The sequence below is a fragment of the Gorilla gorilla genome, chromosome 4 (genome assembly GCF_029281585.2).
Source record: "Gorilla gorilla gorilla isolate KB3781 chromosome 4, NHGRI_mGorGor1-v2.1_pri, whole genome shotgun sequence".
NCBI lineage: Eukaryota > Metazoa > Chordata > Mammalia > Primates > Hominidae > Gorilla > Gorilla gorilla.
In genome coordinates, this window is record NC_073228.2 from 87,813,784 (window position 1) to 87,825,151 (window position 11,368).

An 11,368-nucleotide genomic window follows, 5' to 3' on the forward strand; every position below is an offset into this window, starting at 1 on the left:
CCCCACCCCACAACGGGCCCCAGTGTGTGATGTTCCCCTTCCTGTGTCCAAGTGTTCTCATTGTTCAGTTCCCACCTATGAGTGAGAACACGCGGTGTTTGGTTTTTTGTCCTTGCAATAGTTTGCTGAGAATGATGGTTTCCAGCTTCATCCATGTCCCTACAAAGGACATGGGCTCATCATTTTCTATGGCTGCCTAGTATTCCATGGTATATATATGCCATATTTTCTTAATCCAGTCTATCATTGTTGGACATTTGGGTTGGTTCCAAGTCTTTGCTATTGTGAGTAGTGCCACAATAAACATACGTGTGCATGTGTCTTTAGAGCAGCATGATTTATACTCCTTTGGGTATATACCCAGTAATGGGATGGCTGGGTCAAATGGTATTTCTAGTTCTAGATCCCTGAGGAATCGCCACACTGTCTTCCACAATGGTTTAAGTAGTTTCCAGTCCCACCAACAGTGTAAAAGTGTTCCTATTTCTCCATGTCCTCTCCAGCACCTGAGAATGGTGATCATTAAAAAGTCAGGTTTATCTTCTATAAGAAATCGCAATATGTTTTGATTTGGGACTCAACTTGACTCATTTTATGGCCTTTAGTCCTTCCTTCTTTCCTCTTAATTTCTCCTTTCAACATCTTCATGCTTCACCATGCAAATGCTTAACCTATCCTATTACTTAGGAATTGCTGTGTCAGAATCCTGTCTCCAGAAGGATATCTAGAATGTTTCTCACACCTGTGTCTTCTTTTTTTTTTTTTTCATTTTAAATATCCTGTTCTTACTTGAATCTCACTCTTTTGTAGTAGCATCTTGGTTGCCTTCGCTGACCCTTCCTCCCCTTTGCAGGGATCTACTTCCACATGCCCATAAGGCTATTTCATTCTGTCTTAGCTCTGAATATAGCATTTCTTTTATCAAAAACTTTTTTGACAAGGCTTTCTGGAGAGCTGAGCTCAAAAAACCCAAGATGTGTATTTGATTTTGTGACCTAGATGTTAAAATCTACACTGCTTTACTATATTTGATCTGAGAATAGCATTCTTTGCTCTTTGAATTAATTAAGTTGTTTGGAGGCAGGAGAAACTACCTTTAGATCAACTTGATTGAATATAGTTGTTCATCAGGCTCTGGCAACTCCTAAAATACATTTTTTGATTACCTAAATTACTATGCAGAAAACTTTCTTAAGTAAATAGGCCTCTGCCTAATGGAATGTTGTATTCCAATTTCATAGTCAGTCACTCTGCTTCATTCCTGTATATCTAAAATTATAAAATGATAGACAAATATTTGCAGAGTAAAAAATATACTTGAAACTTCTGTATTATGGTTTGATGACTGTGGATCTTCTTGCAGCTATTAGGTTTCGTGTTATTTGAGTATTTTTTATCATTTGGATATTATTATTGGTGTACAGAGAATTTAGAAGCCCCTTCCCTCAACTGGAGTATCTTATATTAAAAAAAACCCTAAATGTGTCCATTGCCTTACTGAGTTTTCACTTTTAATTTGAGCTTTTAATACATGCTATTTCATTAAAAATATATTTTAATATATTCCCTAGCTTCTATATAGCTCAGCAGAAACAGAGGGTATAAATAAAAGTTTTGAAGTAAAATAATTCGGTGTATTAGGAGTATATACCTGATCCTTTGATAGACTAAAGCTTTGTTTCTGTTTAGTGTTTTGATGAGAGGACTGTTTTGGGTAAGGTTTTTGTTGTTTTCATTCCAAAATGAAAGTTAATTTTACCTCAAACCATGAATTGGGTAGCCACGATTAATGGATCAATAAAATAAACAATAATCTATTAATGTTTTAAGTCAATTTAGCTCATATTCCTGTATCAAAATATTCATAAAAAATTATGGGCTTATTTGCTTTATTCATTCTTTGTCATGCATTGGAGACAAAGTTAATAATTAAACTTGAAACGTGTGTGTGTATTCTTTTATATATTGGTAAAATCATTCACTATAGAAGTCTTTATATCTTCCTTTTCAGTACAACACATGTCCTTTCAAGGAAAGTTTTATATCCATGAATCATAGATGCTAGAGAAAGTTACAATGGGGCAGTAATTTTAGAATCTTAATTGCCTTGCCAGATAAATTTTTTTTTGATTTTTTTCAGACATCATTTGATTCTGTCCTCCTAAGAAGTGTTTTCCAGCACATAGGCAAAAAGAACTGTAATCATTTCCGGTTTTATTTGCACTAAAGAACTAGCTTTTGGGAAAAATCATCCACTTAACCTGTCAAGATAGTAAAAAACTTTTGCTTATGCTGTCTCTGCATTTCAGTCTCTACAAAATTATATTTTAAACTGAATTAAGCTATTATATTTTTAATATATAAGATCACTGCCTACCTCATTCTAGTCATTTTTTTATAATTAGGAGTACAGTTAGGGATAAACAAGAACTAGAAAAGATCCTCAATTATCTTTTACTCTGTTATTTTCTTATAGTATTTTTCATATGAGAAATAATACACTGTGGAAACTGTAATAGATTTTGAGGTAATGATAACTACATTTTTCCTCTTAAGAAATATAGCTTTGTCCTGGCATGATGGCTCATGCCTGTAATCCCAGCACTTTGGGAGGACGAAGTGGGTGGATCACGAGGTCAGGAGTTCCAGACCAGCCTGACCAATATGGTGAAACCCTATCTCTACTAAAAATAAAAAAATTAGCTGGGTGTGGTGGTGTATGCCTGCAGTCCCAGATACTTGGGAGGCTGAGGCAGGAGAATCGCTTGAACCTGGGAGGTGAAGGTTGCAGTGAGCCAAGATCGCACCACTGCACTCCAGCCTGGGCAACAGAGCAAGACTCCATCTCAAAAAAAAAAGGAATGAATACAAATACAATGTCAAGAAGTTCAAAATATTTAGGGAGTATATGACAGAAAAACTGAAGCTATATTTCTTTCTTTTTTTTTTTTTTTTGAGACGGAGTCTTGCTCTGTTGCCCAGGCTGGAGTGCAGTGGCACGATCTCAGCTCACTGCAACCTCTGCCTCCCAGGTTCAAGTGATTCTTGTACCTCAGCTTCCCAGTAGCTGGGATTACAGGCATGCGCCACTACACCTGGCTAATTTTTGTATTTTTAGTAGAGATGGTGTTTTGCCATGTTGGCAAGGCTTGTATAGAACTCCTGGCCTCGAGTGATCTGCCCACATCAGCTTCCCAAAGTGTTGGGATTACAGGCATGAGCCACTGTGCAGGGCCTATTTTTATTGTTGCTTTGATATTTGTCTTCTCTGGTAGAGCTTAAGCTAGTAAATCCATTTTAATTCACTGCTTTGTCTTTGGTGCTTGAGGCATGATAAGTTGTTGACAATATTTGGCAATTGTTTAAAAAATAAAGTTTTACTTTAAAAGTCCAAAAATAATCTAAAAGGTAAAACCCCATCATTAAAATTGAATTTCCGTCCAGAATATCCTTAATTGAAACTTTGAATGGCATTGAAACTTGAGAAAGAAGAGTTTTCATTTTCTCCACACTTCTCCTCACAAATATTCTTTCAAATCTATTAATAAGAAATTGTATTGAGTTAGTTTGTACTTGGATGATCCTACTTATAAACAGAATAGGAGGCAACATTAGTGTATAATTTGAGGAACCGAAAGAGATCTGCCTGTTCAAAAATAGCTCCCACCTAGCTACCACAGTATTTTAAATGCCCGTCACTGGAGCTGTTTTGTTGTTGTTGTTGTTAAATGTGACTCGGGGGTAGGTGGGCATTTGAAGATTACTTATTTTGGTAGTTGTAAAAAGAAAATGACTTACCCTTTATGGGGCAGTACTTGTAGTTAGGGGTTACCATATGAAAGATAACCTTTTCATTAGTAAAATAACATACAATGTGCTATTATTTTGTTGAATAGGCAGAGTTTTTTTGTGTGTGTTTTGTTTTGTTTTGTTTTGTTTTTCTGAGATGGAGTCTCACTCTGTTGCCCAGGCTAGAGTGCTGTGGCGTGATCTCTGCTCACTGCAATCTCCGCCTCTCGGGTTCAAGCAATTCTCCTGCCTCAGCCTCCCAAGTAGCTGGGATTACAGGTGTCCGCCACCATTCCCGGCTAATTTTTTGTAGTTTTACTAGAGAAGGGGTTTCACCATGTTAGCCAGGATGGTCTATTTGAGAGAGAAAAAACTTATAAACCTGTAAGAAGATTTGTTTAGCTTCAGGTAAGGATTAGGAGGTACTTTTTCAGGGAGAGTAAGAGAGTAGGGGAATAAACAATATCAGTGATTAGAATATATGTGCAAAGTTTAAGAAAAAGAAAAGAAAAAATGAAATATCCCTGAAATACAGAAGATCCCATGGAACATGGAAAATTAATATATTCTATGTTTTTTGATTATAGAGTGAATATGATGACAGGGCTAGAATTTGATGAGCAGTGATGTGTGGGACAGACATAGGGTTGAGGAAGGAGAGTTGCTTAGCAACCCAAAGGCCACCAAAGCAATGAGACCTTGTCAGAAGAGATGCTTTGGCTTATGGGATCACCATCTGCTCATTTACCTAAGCCAGGAAGCAAAGGAAAATGGAGCTGGGCGTGGCACAGATTTCGCTTGTTTCATAATTTTACTTACAGCTGACTTTCTTATTTTGAGTTCACCTTTTCTATTTTCCGTTTTCTCTTTGGCAAAGGTGAAAATGTGTTCTGCAGTGGCTAGAAGGCACAATCAGGAAAGAAGAAAATAAAATAACAGACTTGAGTTATTCCCATAATAAGTACTCAGGCTCTTGAGTCATTTAGAACTTGAGACAATTTCTGTTATTTTTATTAAGATTTACCCCCTTAGCAAATTTTAAGTACTTACAATACAATATTGTTAGCTATAGGCGTTTGCTCTGTTGTAGTTCTCCAGAACTTATTTATCCTGTATAACTGAAACTTTGTACCCTTTGACCATCACCATCTGTTTGTTTTCTTAACCAAACATTTCCTCCACTGAATGGATGAACGATGTGCATGTGGAGGAGAATCCAGGGTGAACAAACCATAGCGTACGGATTGTGGCTATTTCTACTCAAATCTGGGCAATCCCCATCCCTAGTTGTATCCTCAGGCAGGTTATTTAACCTCTCTAAATTGAAATGTAATCCGCTATAAAAATGAAGTCAGTAATGGCTCCTGACTGCTGGGTTATGTGACGGTTAAATGAACTAATGCATGAAGAGAGCATAACCCATACCGTGTTGACAAACTGCTCAATAAATATCAGCCGTTATTCATCAGGGGAACACCCCTTTCCTCCCCAAAAGCTTGATCAAGCAGGAATGATCTTAGAGTTAATGATGACCCAGAAATTCTTAAGATGTCTTTGGAGACACCAGTTTAACACCCTTCTAGGTGTTAAACTATGGGTAATTATACAAAAGCAAAATCCCTGAGGGCTCCCAATTGTAGTAAGAGATATCTGTCTCACTGGCACAAATATGTTATAAAAGGAAACCTTTGATCTATAACAAAAGTGACATTTTATTGAGCCTATTTCTCTCCTAGAAGATTTGAATCATAAGTAGTTTATGTTTCACATGAAGTTAACGCTACGTTATTAGAGAAATTCTTTGAACTATAATTGTGGAGAATTTTAAGTACTACATGCCAGATAATTTACTTAACAGACAAGCAATGCTGGGCAGAACTAATTAAATACCCAGCGTTTGAGCTTCCTTCTTGCACATTAAGACAGACCTCTTTCTTTTTATGTTTTTTGGTCCAAATTCTATCACCATTCCCAGATATTGCTCTAGAATCTTACAGTAGCTTCTTTCATTCAGCAGTACCCTTTTAATGTTCAGCCGCTGCAGCCTGGCTGCTGCCTCATCCACTTTACTGTTCTCATGGGGGATATTAATGGCATCTATAGTGTCAACTCTAAACCAATGGGTACTCTTCAGTCCACATTTGTAGCCTTTGGTACTAAGGATCACATTATATGTTTTTAAAATTATTTATTCTATTTGCTTTCATGAGGATATTCTCTCCTTGTTATAAATCTCTGACTGCTGTTTCTTTGTCTCTTTTGCAGGTTTTCCCTCTTCTGCCATCCCTTCAATGCTTTCTAAGGTTTGATCCTTGGTCTGTTTCTCTTTGCTTTTTCCATATTCTTTTTGGATGATCTCATTTATCTACCATCTATAGGTCAATCACTCCTAAAGCTGGATCTCCAGATTTCAGCCTTTTATTTTCAGGCATCTATCTGACCGTATGTCCAAGGAGGACATCTTCACCCAAACCACCGCCATCACAAATGTGGTGTTCTTTTTTTCTGCTTTGGCTTATGAAATCACCATCTGCCCATTCACTTCAACCAGAAAGCCTAAGAATCATTTTCAACTGCTACTGCATCTTCCCCATATCGAAGTCCAGTCAAATTTATTTCCTAGTATTTCTCAATCTGTGCTAGGTGCTTCAGTCTTTACTGCTGCTGCCTTCATCATGTATTTATTATTTCAAAAGCTTTCTAAATGCTCTCAATTTTCCAGTCTTACTCTTTCAATGATGATGATGATAGCAGACCCTTAAGTAGCATTTCTGTATGGGCCTCTGTTCTAAGTGCTTTACCTATAAACTCATTTAATCCCCAAGACAACCCCATAAAGTAGGTAATCTTATTGTATGCTTTTTATAGATAAGACTTTGTGGTGCAGAGAGGTTAAGTAACTCGTTACTTAAGATCACAGAGCTAGTAATGAACAGAGGCATGATGTAAACCCAGGCAGCCAGGCTTCAGCATCCATTCTTACTCTTTTTTTTTTTTTTTTTTTGAGATGGAGTCTCACTCTGTGGCCCAGGCTGGAGTGCAGTGGTACGATCTTGGCTCACTGTAAACTCTGCCTCCCGGGTTCAAGTGATCCTTCTTCATCGGCCTCCCGAGTAGCTGGAACTACAGGCGTGCACCACCACACCAAGCTAATTTTGTATTTTTAGTAGAGATGGGGTTTCACCATATTGGCCAGGCTGGTCTCGAACTCCTGACCTTGTGATCCGCCCCCCAGGCCTCCTAAAGTGCTGGGATTACAGGTGTGAGCCGCCACACTGGGTGGATTCTTCTTATCAGAGTAATCTGTGTACAAGGAAATGATCTGTGTTGTTTCTCAGCTGCCCATTGCCAGCAGAATAAAGCTTACTCTCTTTAATATGGCATAAAAGTCTGGTCTTTACCTTTCTGTGCTCCTTCGCTTGTTTTCCACTTCACACTATATTCTAGCCACCTTCTGTTTGTACCATACTCTAACATTACACATTATGTACTGTACTATAGCAATGATCAACTCTTCATCTTTGCATACCCACAATGTAGCTTGGCATTCATTTTCTCTGTTCTTGTACTGATAAATTTTTCGAACACACATTTACAAATGCTCTAACACTTTAGAGAGTTTGTTGAAAGTGTAATGTGCCAGGAAGAATTTTAAGATGGTCACCTCCTCAGATTCCTGGTCCTTGGTGTACACACACCTTCTCCCAGTTAGTCAAGCAACCATGAATCTAGGTACTGCCTTACATTTCAGTTCCAGCAAATGTACTGCGGTTTGTCTCATGGTCCAAAATTCCTTCCATGCTGTGAAGGAATTTTGCAGATGTTATTAAAGTTCCAAATCAGTTGACCTTAAAATAGAGAAACTACCTTGTTAGGCCTGACCTAATCACATGAGCCTTTTTTGAAGCAGAAGGTTTCTCCCAGCTTGTCATGGAAGAGGAAGTCAAGAAATTCAAAGCATGAAAAAGATTTGATGTGCTGTTGTTGCCTTGAAAAAGGAAGGGGCCCCACGGCAAGAAATGAGGGAGGCCTCTAGAAGGTAAAAACAGTCTCTGGATGAAATCCTGCAAGAAAACAGGAACCTCTCTACAACTGCCAGGAACTATATTATGCCAACAACAAGAATGAGCTTGGCAACTATTCTTTAAATATAATATTATGCCATCTGCTAGTTGAGATAGTTACACTTTTTCCTTTCCAATTTGAATGTGTCTCATTTCTTTTTCTTGCCTAATTTCCCTGACTAGACCCTCTAGTACAATGTTGAGTAGAGGTGACAAGAGTGGACATACTTGTCTTCTTCCTGAACTTAACGGGAAATTTTTTAGTCTTTCACCATTAAATCTGAGGTTAGCTTTGGGATTTCTGTAGATGCTCTTTATCGGATTGACGAAGTTCCCTTCTATTCCTAGTTTTTTGAGTGTTTCTTTTATCATGTTGAGAGTTTGTTTTATATAAAAAGGGCACTGGAATTTGTCAAATGATTTTTCTGAATTGATTGAAATGATCATATAGTTTCTTTGTTTAATCTATTGATATGTTATGTTACATTAATTGCTTTTTGGTGTTAAGCCTACCTTTCATTCCTAGGATAAATCCCACTTGGTCACAGTGCAAAATCTGTTTTATATGTTGTTGGATTCAGTTTGCGTGTATTATGTTGAGAATTTTTATGCCTATCTTTATAAGAGGCATTGTCATGTAGTTTCCTTTCTTATGAGGTCTTTACGTGGTCTTAGTATGATAATAATACAGGCCTCAGAATGCATTTGAAAGTGTTTCCTCCTCTTCTATTTTTTGGAAGAGGGTTTGATTTTTATTAATTCCTCTTCACATGTTTGGAGGAATTTGCCAGTGAGGCCATCCAGGCTTATGATTTTCTTTGTGGAAAGTGTTAAAATTAGTCATTTAAATTCGTATAGATTGAGTCTGATCTCCTACTTCTTGAATAAGTTTCAGTAATTTTTGTCTTACCAGGAATTTATCCACTTAAATTATCTAAGTTGTTGCCATATTAGTCAGTATTCTTTCATAATTCCTTTTATTTCTGTAAGGCTAATAATTATATCCTCTCATACTGAATTTAGTCGTTTGAATCTTCTTTCTTTTTACACTAGTCATTCTAGCTAAAAGTTTATCAATTTTGTTGATCTTTTCAAATAACTTTTGATTATCTGGATTTTCTTTAATGTTTTCTATCCTTTATTTCATTTATTTTTATCCTCTATTATTTTCTCTATTTTGTTTAGTTTGAGTTTAGGGTTCTTTTTGTAATTTTTTTTTTTTTTTTGAGGAATTAATAGTCTTTATTGGGCTCAGGAGTCCCTGGGTCTTGAGGACCTCTGTGTATTTGTCAATTTTCTTCTCCACGTTCTTCTCGGCCTGTTTCTGTAGCCTCATGAGCTGTTTCTTCTTCCGGTAGTGGATCTCGGCTTTCTCTTTCCTCTCCTCCTCCAGGGTGGCTGTCACTGCCTGGTACTTCCAGCCAACCTCGTGAGGCGCCCCAGATAGGCAAACTTTCTTGTAGGCTTCAGACGCACGACCTTGAGGGCAGCAGGAACCACCATCTGCTTTTTCTTGTCCTAGGGCGGTGGGATGCCGTCAAACACCTTGAGGCGGTCCAGAGCAGCCTGGCCTCACTTGGTCTTGTGGGGCAGCATGCCTTGCACAGTACGCCAGAAGATGCGGCTGGGGGCCCGGAAGTGGTAGGGGCGTCGGGAAGGGTTGGTGTTCATCCGCTTGTGGAGGAAAGCCAGGTACTTCAACTTGTTTCTGCAGAAACTGCCAGAAATGTTGATGCCTTGGCAGCTTACGACCACCGCCTTCCGGCCCAGCAGTACCTGTTTAGCCACGATGGCCGCCAGGCGGCCCAGGAGATGGCCTCAACCATCAAGCATCAGGACCTGCACCTCCGCCATCTTTGGCAGCCGCTTGGGAAAGTCTTTTTGTAATTTCTTAAGGTGAAAGCTTGGTTATTTATTTATTTATTTATTTATTTATTTATTTATTTTTGAGACGGAGTCTCGCTGTCACCCAAGCTGGAGTGCAGTGGCGCCATCTCGGCTCACTGCAGACTCCACCCCCTGGGTTCACGCTGTTCAGCCTCCCAAGTAGCTGGGACTACAGGCGCCCACCACCTCGCCCGGCTAATTTTTTGTATTTTTCAGTAGAGACGGGGTTTCACTGTTTTAGCCGGAATGGTCTCGATCTCCTGACCTCGTGATCCGCCCGTCTCGGCCTCCCATGATTTAATTTTTTTAACACGTGTTCACAGCATAGAATTTCTCCCTAAGTACTTGCATTAGCTGAATCACATAAGCTGTAGTGTCGGTGTTTTTCTTTATGCCTCTCCAATGAAATTTTCCTTGTGATTTCATCTGTGACCCATTGCTGATTTAGTAGTGTTGTTGAATTTTCACATTTTTGAATATATTAAATTTCATTGTTATTGATTTCTAATTTAATTCTATTATGGCTAAAAAAATATGATTTTAAAATTTTAATTCCAGCAAATGTTCTGGGGTTTGTTTCATGGTCCAGCATATGGTCTATTCTGGAGAATGTGCATTTGAAAAGAATGCGTTGCTTAGGGGAGTGTTTTATAGATGTCTGTTAGGTCTGGTTAGCTTGTAGTTATTAAAGTTTTCTATTTCCTTGTTGAACTTCTGCTAGATATTCTATGCTTTGAAAGTAGTATCTTGAAGTCTCCATCTGTTTTATTGTTGAATTGTCTGTTTCTCCCTCTAATTTTGTCAGTTTTGCTTCATTTATTTTGGGACACTGTTTTTAGGTGCTTATAAATTTATAATTGTTATGTGTTTCTTATCAATTGACTCTTTGACATTATAAAATGTCCCTCCTGTTCTCTAGTAACAAATTTTGTTTTAAAATCTATTTTGTCTGATATTGGCATAGCCACACCAGTTCTCTTTTAGTTACTGTTTGCATGGTATATATATTTTTACATCAATTCACTTCAATCTATTTGTATATTTAAATATAAAGTGTGCTTCTGTAGGTATTCCTTATAGGTAGGCCATTTATCTATTCTTCTAATCTCTACCTTTTGATTGGGGTGTTTAACCTATTTGTGCATAATACAATTACTGATAAAGTAGGATTTATGCTGGTCATTTTGTTATTTGCATTCTATGTGTCTTAGTTTTGTTTCTCTACCCTTTTATTTCTTCCTTCCTTTGTTTTAAATAGATGTTTTCTAGTGTACCATTTTCTTTTCCTTGTTGAGTCTTTACGTCATTTTAGTTATTTCCTTAATGTTTGCCTAGAGAGTTGCAAATTAACACCTTTACTTAAAACAGTCTAGTTTAGATCGCTATCAAATTAATTTGGATAGTATAAAAAAACTTTGCTCCAAAATAGATTCGCTCTCTCCAATCCTTTTTGCTATTACTGTTATACGAATTGCATCTTTATGAATTATAAGCTTATCAACATAGCTTTATGATTATTGCTTTATTCAGTTATCTTTTAACTCATATAGGAGGAGAGAGTTAAAAACAAAAATACATTCATATTATCTTTATATTTACTTATGTAGTTACCTTTACTTAATCTTTTT

General features: G+C 37.5%; 1 pseudogene; it reads right to left on the reverse strand.

Annotated features, from left to right (window-relative positions):
- Positions 1–9,045: 9,045 nt before the first annotated feature.
- LOC134758476 (large ribosomal subunit protein uL13-like) lies at positions 9,046–9,707 on the reverse strand (annotated as a pseudogene).
- Between the last annotated feature and the right edge of the window lie 1,661 nt (positions 9,708–11,368).